Source organism: Mandrillus leucophaeus, unplaced genomic scaffold, assembly GCF_000951045.1.
Source record: "Mandrillus leucophaeus isolate KB7577 unplaced genomic scaffold, Mleu.le_1.0 Scaffold11, whole genome shotgun sequence".
Taxonomy (NCBI): domain Eukaryota; kingdom Metazoa; phylum Chordata; class Mammalia; order Primates; family Cercopithecidae; genus Mandrillus; species Mandrillus leucophaeus.
Window position 1 is genome coordinate 1,943,046 of NW_012099209.1, and position 12,422 is coordinate 1,955,467.

The following is a 12,422-nucleotide window of genomic DNA, read 5'->3' on the forward strand; positions in this document are numbered from 1 at the left end:
GTCTCAAAAAAAAAAAAATAAAAAATAAAAAAAATTAAAAAAAAAACATTAAAAACAAAAAAAAACAAAAATTAGCCAGGTGTGGTGGCACACACCTGTAATCCCAGCTACTCAGGAGGCTGAAGCAGGAGAATCACTTGAACCTGGAGGCGGAGGTTGCAGTGAGCCAAGATTGCACCACTGCACTCCAGCTGGGTGACAGACTGAGACTCTGTCTCAAAAAAAACTCCAAAACCCTCCTTGCACCCCAGTCTGCCCTAGATAGAGATCATGCCACTGCACTCCAGCCTGGGTGACAGAGCGAGACTCTGTCTCAATAAATAAATAAGTAAATAAATAAATAAATAAATCCCCATGGTTAATCTATATTGGTCTTGCTTTTAGCATCTTCCTCAGTTCTATTCATTTTGTTTATTTATTCTTTTTCATTTTCTGTAGATGGTCGTATCATCCAGTCTCAATTCTTTTTCTTATCTTATTGTATTGGCCAGCACCTCCCATGTAAGTATTAAATATTAGCCATGATTTGAGGCATTCCTGCCTCATCCTAAAATAAGTTGTGCATCCTGTTTTACCATCTTTTTTGTTTTGTGTGTGTGGTGGGGGACAGAGTCTTGCTATGTCACCCAGGCTAGGGTGCAATGGCACGATCTCAGCTCACTGCAACCTTTGCCTCTCAGGTTCAAGTGATTCTCCTGCCTCAGCCTCCTGAGGAGCTGAGATTACAGGCACACGCCACCACACCTGGGTAATTTTTGTGTTTTTGGTAGAGGCAGGGTTTTACGATGTTGGCCAGGCTGGTCTCGAACTCCTGACCTCAGGTGATCTGCCCGCCTCTGCCTCCCAAAGTGCTGGGATTACATGCAAGAGCCACTGCACCCAGCTCTGTTTTACCATCTAACAGGATGCAGGAGGTGATCCTTTCTAATCACCATCGATGGTGATTAGAACTTTTAAGAAAAATTCTAAGAACTTAAAAAAAAAAAAAAAAAAAGGAAAGTGGTTTCTGAATGTTATCCATAGTTTTTCCATGGTGAAATGATCACGTGGAATTTTTCTCCTTTTATCTTTTCGTTAAATAAATGAAGCGTTCTAAAGCTGAACTTTCCTTGTCTCTTTGGAATAAGACCCTGCATACTCCTAGTATAGTGTCTTTTAAAGCACAGCTGAACTCAATTTGCTAATGTTTTATTTAGCATTTTTGCATGCACCAAGAGCCCTGACCTCTTCCCGGCAGCTCAGTACCCTGCTGCTGAGCCGATTCCACAGGAATCCTGGAACCTCTGCATAAGGTCAACTGGGTGACTTCAACCGAGCAGCTCCAGAGGCCTCCTCCCAGAATCTTCTCTTCCTCCGGGCAACCCTGCTGCCTACCCCAGCACCCTGGGCAGTGCCCTTGCCTCCTTTTCCTCCTCGCCCTCTGAGCCCTATCCTGCAGCCCTGTTGAATGTTCTCCTAAATGACTGTGAGGTGGGGCCCCTCCCCTTTAGGTCCACAGGCTTGTCTCTGTCTCCCCTGCTGATCTTGGTATCTGTAGCTTAAGCTAATACTGAGGCCCCGAATTCCTGTTCTTTCTGGTACAGCGGGAGAGTTGTCAAGAAGCCAGGCAGAGTAGAGGACAAGACCAGGCAGGAAGCAGGTAAGTTTCCACTGGAACGACTCCACTTGCCTCCTACCCAGGCCCAGGGCTGTGTCAGCTTCAGGTGTGGCTGGCTCCAGGCCCACCTGGGGCACAGCACGGCAAGGATGGAGGGTCTCCCCTACATTCTATCCTTCCCAGAGCCAGGTCTCAGACTGGGGCTGGGATTGAGGATCATCCCAAAACTGGTGGCTCTCAGGAGGTAGCTCACCTCATGCCACCTACCCCATCAGGATGGAATCTTTTTTTTTTTTCCTTTTTTTTTTTTTTTTTACAGACTCTTGCTCTGTCACCCAGGCTGGAGTGCAGTAGCGTAATCTTGGCTCACTGCAACCACTGCCTCCTGGGTTCAAGCGATTCTCCTGCCTCAGCCTCCCAAGTAGCTGGGATTACAGGCTCCCGCCATCGCGCCCAGCTAATTTTCATATTTTTAGTAGAGACAGGGTTTCGCCATGTTGGCCAGTCTGGTCTTGAGCTCCTGACCTCAAGTGATCTGCCCACCTCGGCCTTCCAAAGTGCTGGGATTATAGGCATGAGCCACTGCACCTGGCCTAAGGATGGAATCTTAATGAAATTGCTGTGTGGCCTGCAGCCAGTTGCTGCCCCTCTCTGGGTCATCTACATTGCTTTCTCCAAGTCCTGACCTGGCAATGGATTGTTCAAGGAGCTGATCAAATCCACAGTTGCACCAGCAATGCAGAGCCCTCAAACATGGAAAAAAAAAAAAAAAATGTAGAGAGGAAGACTTTTTTTTTCCCCTTAGAAAAATGAGCTGGGTGCAGTGCTTCACACCTGTAATCTCACCACTTTGGGAGGCAGGATGATCATCTGAGCCCAGGAGTTTGAGACCAGCCTGGGCAACATGGTGAAACTGCATCTCTACAAAAAAGACAAATACTAGCCTGGTGTGGTGATGCATGCCTGTGGTCCCAGCTACACAGGAGGCTGAGGTGGGAGGATCACCTGAGCCTGGGAAGTCAAGGCTGCAGTGAGTCGTGATCACACCACTGCACTTCAGCCTGGGTGACGGGAGTGAGACCCTGCCTCAAACATCTAAAAAAAGAAAAAAAAAAGAATATTAGATTACAAAATTCACATTACTGTGAAAATTGCTTTTGTCCTTCCAAAACAAATCATAAAAATGTTTCCTGGTGAATACATATAAATCTTGTTAAATCTTCTTTTGAATACATATAAATATTATTAAATCTTCTTTTAATTTATTTTTTTAAATTTGGTTTTTCTTTTTTTTTTTTAAATCACAAAATAATTTCAAAAGCCAATTTATCCTGAAGGCCTTGTTATGAAAATCTGCAGCCCCCCGTGGCTCTCATGTTTGATGAAATCAAGAAAAACATCAACACAATCGTTGCAGAAATGTGACCAATGCAGTTGCTTTGCAGCTGAATATTGGTTTTATTTCAAAACTTATTGTAAGAGAAACAAACAAAACACACACCCCACTCAACACTACACTTCTGACACCAGATGTGCGGGTTGTTTTTATTTTTTCCACATAGCAAGCAATTTTCCAGTGGACACCAGCTGGGATTCCTCTGATGCAATTTGGTTCTGACGCTATCTACTCAGACGCAGCATCAGATCCCACAGGTTAAGGGCTCAATCCCACAAAACGGCCCCGCCTTGAGACACAATGGTCTCTGTAGAGTGGGGTACCCCACCCTTGCAACCTGCAGATGTGTTCGTCAACTTGGAAGCTCTTCAAACCCCATCTTTTGGGGATTTTTATGGAGACTTCATTGTGAAGGCATGATTGATTTTATTAACTCAGTTTCCAGCTCCCCTCCGGTCTCCAGAGAAAGGGGGTGGGGCTGAAAGCTCCAGGCTTCTAATCATGGCTTGGTCTTTTTGGTTCCCACCCAGGAACCCACAAAGAGTCATCTTTTTAGAACCAAAGACGCTCTTGTCACCCAGGAAATTCTAGGGGATTTAGGAGCTCTGTGTCAGACATTCCCATCACTCTGTGTCAGGAACTGGGGTCAAAAGACCAAATATTATTTATTTATTTTTTATTATTATTCTGAGATGGAGTCTCACTCTGTTGCCCAGGCTGGGGTACAGTGGTGCGATCTCAGCTCATTGCAGCCTCTGCCTCCTGGGTTCAAGCAATTCTCCTGCCTCAGCCTCCCAAGTAGCTGGGATTACAGAGGTGTGCCACAGGCCTGGCTAACTTTTGTATTTTTAGTAGAGATGGGGTTTTGCTATGTTGGCCAGCCTGGTCTCAAACTCCTGGCCTCAAGTGATCTGCCCACTTCCGCCTCCCAAAGTGCTGGGATTACAGGCATGAGCCACCCTGCCCAGACTATTTATTTTTATTTTTAAACATTTTTAGAAAGAGAATCTTGCTCTGTTGCCCAGGGTGGAGTGCAGTGGGGAGATCTTGATTCACTGCAGCCTCAAACTCTCAGGCTCAATCCATCCTCCCACCTCAGCCTCCCAAGTAGCTGGGACTACAGGCGCACACCACCATACCCAGCTAATTTTTTATCTTTTGTAGAGACAGCAACTCACTAAGTTGCCCAGGCTGGTCTTGAACTCTTGTGCTGAAGCAATCTTCCTGCTTCAGCTTCCCAAAGTGCTGGGATTATAGACATGAGCCACCATGCCCAGCCCCATGCCCTGTTTTTCACTGGTGCATATTTTCTACCGGAAATGAGAGTTTTAGGTATGAATGAAGACTAGTCTGTGTGAAAACTTGTAATTGTGCTTTTGAAAAAGGATCTCCAGGTCTTCACAAAACTTTGTATTCCCTGAGGATGCCCCACTGCAAACGCCTGTGAAGCTGGAGTGCCAGACACTGAAGTCTGAGGCTGGGGGACACAGAGGCTACCAGCTTGCTTGGACCTCTGCAATCTGTCAAACAAACTGGCATGGGGACCACTGGAGGACCTGAATCTCCCTCTTCTCTGGGCAGTGGGGCTTGTGCATGCTGGCCTTGGACCTGCTGAAGACTCTTCCAGCCCCAATGCTGTTCTCTGAATTCATGGGGAGCAGAGGTGTTGGGACTGAGTCCTGCTGGAGACTTCAGAAACACTGATGTTTCTTGTTTGGTCCTGGGGGTAGGTAACAACGGCAGTTTCTTTTTTTCTTTCTTTTCTTTCTTTCTTTTTTTTTTTTGGTGGAGTGTTGCTCTGTCACTCGGGCTGGAGTGCAGTGGTGAGATCTCAGCTCACTGCAACCTCCACCCCCTGGGTTCAAGCAATTCTCCTGCCTCAGCCTCCTGAGTAACTGGGATTGCAGGCATGCACCACCATGCCCAGCTAATTTTGTATTTTTAGTAGAGACAGGATTTCTCCATGTTGGTCAGGTTAATCTCGAACTCCTGACCTAAGGTGATCCACCTGCCTCGGCCTCCCAGAGTGCTGGGATTACAGGTGTAAGCCACCATACCTGGCCAACAATTTATTTTTAGTCACTTGTGCACTATCCTCGGTGGCTCCTGCCTAGATTATTCTAAGAATTTCGCCATTTGGACAGCTATTAGCCAGCTTTGGTTGGTCATGTGGGTCACCACTGCATTCAACTCAGTCCTAGCCTGATCTTCAGTTTCCAATAATATCATAATGTCATTGAGATAGTGTATTATTACACTTAAGATCTGCATCACGTCCAAATCCCACTTGTGACACCAAAAGTAAGAAGAAAACATAAATTAATTTTTTTCTGCTCACACATCACTCAACACAACATTTCTTTCTTTTCCTTCTTTTCGTTTTTCTTTTTTCAGATGGAGTCTCATTCTATCGCCCAGGCTGAAGTGCAATGGCATGATCTCCGCTCACTGCAACCCTCTGCCTTGTGGGTTCAAACGATTCTCCTGCCTTGGCCTCCCGTGTAGCTGGGACTACAGGCACATGCCACCACGCCCAGCTAACTTGTATTTTTAGTAGAGATGGAGTTTCGCAATGTTGCCCAGGCTGGTCTCGAACTCCTGACCTCAGGTGATCTGCCAGCCTCAGACTCCCAAAGTGCTGGGATTACAGGCATGAACCACTGTGCCCGGCCTTAACACAACATTTCTGACACCAGATATATGGGAACTTTTCCAAACATCAAGTAAATCTCCAGCAGACACCAACTGGGTGGGGTTTTTTTGTTTGGGTGGTTTTTTGTCTTTTTATTTTTTAGCTGGCTGTTTTTAAATTCAATTTAGTTCAGAAGCTATCTACCTGAAGATAGTATCAGATCCCACAGGTTAAGGGCTCAGTCCCTACTGCAGATGCCATGTGCAAACAGTAGGTTTTCACCTGTACTTCTAATGCACTGGCTATAAATCAAGACTCCCTTAGGCTGGGCACAGAGTCCCTTCCTGTAATCCCAGCACTGTGGGAAGCCAAGTTGGGAGGATCACTCAAGCTCAGGAGTTTGAGACCAGCCTGGACAACATGGTGAAACCCCGTCTTTACAACAAATACAAAAAATTAGCTGGGCATAGTGGTGTGTGCCTGTGGTCCCAGTTACTCAGGAGGCTGGAATGGGAGAATTGCTTGAGCCCAGGAGGTGGAGGTTGCTGTGAGCTGAAATCACATCCTTGTACTCCAGCCTGGGCAACAGAGCAAGACCTCATCTTAAAAAAAAAAAATTGGGCCGGGCGCGGTGGCTCAAGCCTGTAATCCCAGCACTTTGGGAGGCCGAGACGGGCGGATCACGAGGTCAGGAGATCAAGACCATCCTGGCTAACATGGTGAAACCCCGTCTCCACTAAAAAATACAAAAAACTAGCCGGGCGAGGTGGCGGGCACCTGTAGTCCCAGCTACTTGGGAGGCTGAGGCAGGAGAATGGCGTGAACCCGGGAGGCGGAGCTTGCAGTGAGCTGAGATCCGGCCACTGCACTCCAGCCTGGGCGACACAGCGAGACTCCGTCTCAAAAAAAAAAAAAAAAAAAAAAAAAATTTAAAAAGTATTATTTTTTTAAAAAGGGGGCATGGCCAGGTGCAGTGGCTCACACCTGTAATCCCAGCACTTTGGGAGGCCAAGGTGGGAGAATCAGTCAAGCTCAGGAATTCAAGACCAGATTGCACAACGTGGTGAAACCCTGTCTCTATGAAAAATACAAAAAAAATAGCCAGCTGTTGGAGGCACCCACCTGAGATCCCTGCTACATAGGAGGCTGAGGTGGGAGGACTGCTTGAGTCTGGGAGGTTAACGTTGCAGTGAGCCAAGATCACCCCTGCACTCCAGCTGGGTGACAGAACAAGACCCTGCTTTAAAAAAAAAAAAAAAAAATATGGTGGCTAGGCGCAGTGGCTCACGCCTGTAATCTCAGCACTTTGGGAGGCTGAAGCAGATGATCACCTGAAGTCAAGAGTTCGAGATCAGCCTGGCCAACATAGTGAAACCCCGTCTCTACTAAAAATACAAAAAATTAGCCAGGCATAGTGATACACATCTGTAATCCCAGCTACTTGGGAGGCTGAGACAGGAGAATTGCTTGAACCCGGGTGGTGGAGGTTGCAGTGAGCCGAGATTGCACCGTTGTGCTCCAGCCTGGGCAACAAGAGTGAAACTCCGTCTCAAAAAAAAAAAGAAAGAAAAAGAAAAAGAAAAAAGAAAAATAATAATAGCTGCGCGTGGTGGCTCACGCCTATAATCCAAGCACTTTGGGAGCCCAAAGTGGGTGGATCACCTGAAGTCAGGAGTTCAAGACCAGCCTGACCAACATGGAGAAACCCCGTCTCTACCAAAAATACAAAATTAGCTGGGTGTGGTGACACATGCCTGTAATCCCAGCTACTTGGGAGGCTGAGGCAGGAGAATTGCTTGAACCTGGGAGGTGAAGGTTGCAGTGAGCTAAGATCGCACCACTGTACTCCAGCCTGGGCAACAAGAGCGAAACTCCATCTCAAAATAATAATAATAGTAATAATAATAATAATAATAATAATAATAAAAAAGATGCAGGTGAACAGCCAGATGAGGAGATACCTAGAGCAGGGTCTGGAGGGAGACAGGAGCTCCTGCCTCCATGGAGTGGGGTCCACCACCCTCCTGGTACGTGGAACTGTTTACCAATGTGGAAGCTCTTCAAACTCTGTTGTTGAGGGATTTTTTTTTTTTTTTTTTTTTGAGATGGAGTCTCACTCTGTCACCCAGGCTGGAGTGCAGTGGTGCGATCTTGGCTCACTGCAAGCTCCACCTCCCGGGTTCACGCCGTTCTCCTGCCTCAGCCTCCCGAGTAGCTGGGACTACAGGCACCCACCACCACGCCCGGCTAATCTTTTGTATTTTTAGTAGAGACTGGGTTTCACTGTGTTAGCTGGGATGGTCTCAATCTCCTGACCTCATGATCCACCCGCCTCGGCCTCCCAAAGTGCTGGGATTAGAGACGTGAGCCACCGCGCCCAGCCGAGGAATTTTTATGGAAGCTTTGTTACGAAGCCATGATCGGTTAATAACTCCATTTCCAGGCCCTCTTCCCTTTCCAGAGAAATGGGGTGAGGCGGAAAGCTCCAGGCTTATAAGCATGGCTTGATCTTCTTGACCCCCGACCCAGGAACCTCCCAAGCGTCACCTCATTAGAACAAAAGACACTCATGTCACCCAGGAAATTTGAAACTCTGCATCAGATGTTCCCATCACTCAGGAGATTACAAAGATCTCAGGAGCTCTGTGTCAGGAACTGGGGCAAAGACCAAATATTTATCTTACCATAAATTATAATATCGGCCGGGCACAGTGACTCACACCTGTAATCTCAGCCCTTTGGGAGGCTGAGGTGGGTGGATCACCTGAGGTCAGGAGTTTGAGACGGTCTGGCCAACAAGGCAAACCCCATCTCTACTAAAAATACAAAAATTAGCCGGGTGTGGTGGCGCGTACCTGTAATCTCAGCTACTCGGGAGGCTGAGGCATGAGAATCACTTGAACCTGGGAGGTGGAAGTTGAAATGAGCTGAGATCCCACCACTGCACTCCAGCCTGGGCAACGGAGTGAGACTGTCTCAAAAAAAAAAAAAAAAAAAAAGAGAGAGACAGAGAGAATCTAATGCCTGATGATCTGTTACTGTCTCCCATCACTCCCAGATAGGACTATCTAGTTGCAGAAAATAAAGCTCAGAGCTCCCATTGTTTCTACATTATGGTCAGTTGTATTATTACAATGTAATAATAACAGAAATAGGCCTGGTGCAGTGGCTCACGCCTGTAATCCCAGTACTTTGGGAGGCCAAGGCAGGCGGATCATGAGGTCAGGACTTTGAGACCAGCCTGGCCAACATGATGAAAGCCCATCTCCCCTAAAAATACAACAATGAGCTGGGCATGGTGGCAAGCTTCTATAATCCTGGCTACTTGGGAGGCTGAGGCAGGAGAATTGCTTGAACCTGGGAGGTGGAGGTTGCAGTGAGCTGAGATTGCGAATTTCCCTCCAGCCTGGTCAACAAGAGCGCAACTCTGTCTCGAAAAACATACATATAATAATAATAATAAAGTTCACAATAAACGTAATCTGCTTGAATCATTCTGAAACCAGTCTCCTCCCTGCCTCCTGAGTAGCTGGGACTATAGGCACGTGCAGCACACCCAGCTCATTTAAAGAAAAAATGATTTTTTTTTTTTTTTTTTTGTAGAAATGGGGCTTTACTATGTTGTCCATGCTGGTCTTGAACTCCTAGCCTCAAGGGATCCTCCTGCCTTGGCCTCAGAAAGCACTGGATTCCAGGCCATAAGCCACCACACCTGCCAAAGAAAAACTCTTTTTTTTTTTTGAGAAGGAGTCTCACTCTGTCGCCCAGGCTGGAGTGCAGTGGCACGATCTCGGCTCACTGCAAGTTCTGCTTCTTGGGTTGAAGCAATTCTCTTGCTTCAGCCTCCTGAGTAGCTGGGATAACAGGATGCACCACTAATTTTTTGTATTTTTAGCAGAAACGGGGTTTCACCATGTTGGTCAGGCTGGCCTCAAACTGCTGACCTCAAGTGATCTGCCTGCCTTGGCCTCCCAAAGTGCTGGGATTACAGGCGTGAGCTACCACCACTGGCCCTTTTGCTTATTTATCTAGCATTAAGAAGAAATCCAGAACGAGGTAGCTTCACAAGTTTCTTCTTGGTTGTGGTTGTTGTTGTTGTTGTTGTTTTTAGACAGAGTCTTGCTCTGTCTCCCAGGCTGTTGTGCAGTGGCCCGATCTCGGCTCACGGCAACCTCCGCCTCCCGGGTTCAAGCAATTCTCCTGTCTCAGCCTCCTGAGTAGCTGGGACTATGGGCACCCGCCACCATGCCTGGCTAATTTTTGTATTTTTATTTATTTTTGAGACAGAATCATGTTCTGTCCCCCAGGCTGGAGTGCAGTGGCACGATCTCGGCTCACTGCAACCTCCGCCTCCTGGGCTCAAGCAATTCTCCTGTCTCAGCCTCCCAAGTAGCTGGGACTACAGGTGTGTGCCACCACGCCCAGGTAATTTTTGTATTTCTAGTGGAGATGTGGTTTCACCATATTGTCCAGGCTGGTCCTGAATTCCTGACCTCAGGTGATCCAGCAACCTCAGCCACCCAAAGTGCTGGGATTACAGGCGTGAGCCACCGCATCTGGCCCACGTTTCTTCTTTACCTGCTCCATGATGCCACAGATTTTCTTTTTGGTTCTGTCATCTCTAGTGTGTTCCCTTTATCCTCGTGCTTGTTGCCTCTCGTTGCAGAATGGCTGCTGCAGCTCCAGACATCACATTCAAGTCAGAAACAGGGGTAAGGGGAAAAGCGCATTCAAGGCAAAAACAAGGGGGTAAGAGGGAAAGCCAGCTGCATTTCCCTTTGATCAGATAAAGGCATAAAAATATTTCCCAGAAATTCCCACAGCATCCTTCTTCTTAGGGCTCATTGGTCAGAACTGGGTCCTGGGCCACCTCTACCTGCAGAGGCGGCTGGGAAACTGGAGAATAGGAAGCCATTGTCTTTTAAATCTAATTTCAGAAGTGATGGCTCCTTGCTTGTATTGTATAATAGTGATCAAAAGGCAGTCAGTAAAGGCTGGGCACGGTGGCTCACACCTGTAATCCCAGCACTTTGGGAAGCCAAGGCAGGTGAATCCCTTGAGGTCAGGAGTTCAAGACCAGCCTGGCCAACATGGTGAAACCCCATCTCCACTAAAAATACAAAAATTAGCCAGGTGTGGTGGTGGGCGCCTGTAATCCCAGCTACTCGGGAGGCTGAGGCAGGAGAATTGTTTGAACCTGGGAGGCAGAGGTTGCAGGGAGCCAAGATTGCCATTACAGTCCAGCCTGGGTGACAGAATGAGACCCTATCAAAAAAAAAAAAAAAAAAAAAAAAAAAAAGGCAATGAGCACACATTCAAAGAGAGGGAATTCTACAAAAGAAAGAATGCCAGGAGGTGGGGATCATTGCAAACCATCTTAAAGGCTTCCCCCATGGCCAAGTGCACTGGCTCATGCCTGTAATCCTAGTGCTTTGAGAGTACGAGGCAAGAGGATTGCTTAAGTCCAGGAGTTCAAGACCAGCCTGGGCAACACAGAGTGACCCCATCCCCACCTCAAAACAAACAAACAAAAAACAAAGAAAATAAAAATTTAGCTGGGCATTGTGGCCCATGTCTTTGGTCCCAGCTACTCGGGAGGCTAAGGCAGGAGGATTGCCTGAGCTCAGGAGTTTGAGGTTACAGTGAGCTGTGATAGTGCCACTGCACTCCAGCCTGGGCAATAAAGCAAGACCCTGTCTCAATAAATAAATAAATGAGTGAGCTGCATAGCAATCCCTTAAGGGAAGGAGTTTTCTTTTCTTTTCTTTTCTTTTATTTTTTTGGGACAGAGTCTTACTCTGTTGCCAGGTTGGAATGCAATGACATGTTCTCGGCTCACTGCAACCTCCGCCTCCTGGGTTCAAGCAATTCTCCTGCCTCAGCCTCCCAAGTAACTAGGACTATAGGCAAGCACCACCACGCCCGGTTAATTTTTGTATTTTTAGTAGAGACGAGGTTTCACCATGTTGTCCAGGATGGTCTCAATCTCCTGACCTCATGATCTGCCCACCGTGGCCTCCCAAAGTGCTGGGATTACAGGCATGAGAAACTGTGCCTGGCCAGGGAAGGGGTTTTCTAAGGTCAGTTAAACAGTTCCTGCAGTGGCTGAGGTGTCCCTAAGAACACATTGACTATTACGATAAGGATAATCCCAATATTTGTTTCCACTCTTGATGGGCTGGGCTTCCCGATAGGGTTGCAATGACTTCAGCAGAAGCAGTTTGTGGACATAGGATTAAGATCCAATTTTGAAAGATGAAGGTTGGAATTAAGTATGTGAAGAAAACGTACATGCTAGGAGATTTACATTATAGAAGTAAATCTATGACATGAGGTTCCTGAGGCTGATGTAACCTAGCTCCACAAACTAGGTGGCTTAAAACAGCAGAAAAGGCTTGATGTGATGGCATACACCTGTAATTCCAGCACTTTGGGAGGCCGAGGCAGGAGGATTGCTTGAGCCAAGGAGTTCAAGACCAACCTGGGTCACATGGCGAAACCCTGTATCTAAAAAATAACAAAAAGTTAGCCAGGTATGGTGGTGCACACCTGTAGTTCCAGCTACTAGGGAAGCTGAAATGGGAGGACTGCTTGAGTCCAGGAGGTGGAGGTTGCAGTGAGCTGAGATCGTGCAACTGCATTCCCGCCTGGGTGACAGAACAAGACCCTGTCTCAACAGTAACAACAAGCCGGGTGCGGTGGCTCACGCCTGTAATCCCAGCACTTTGGGAGGCCGAGGTGGGTGGATCACAAGGTCAGGAGATCGAGACCACGGTGAAACCCCGTCTCTACTAAAA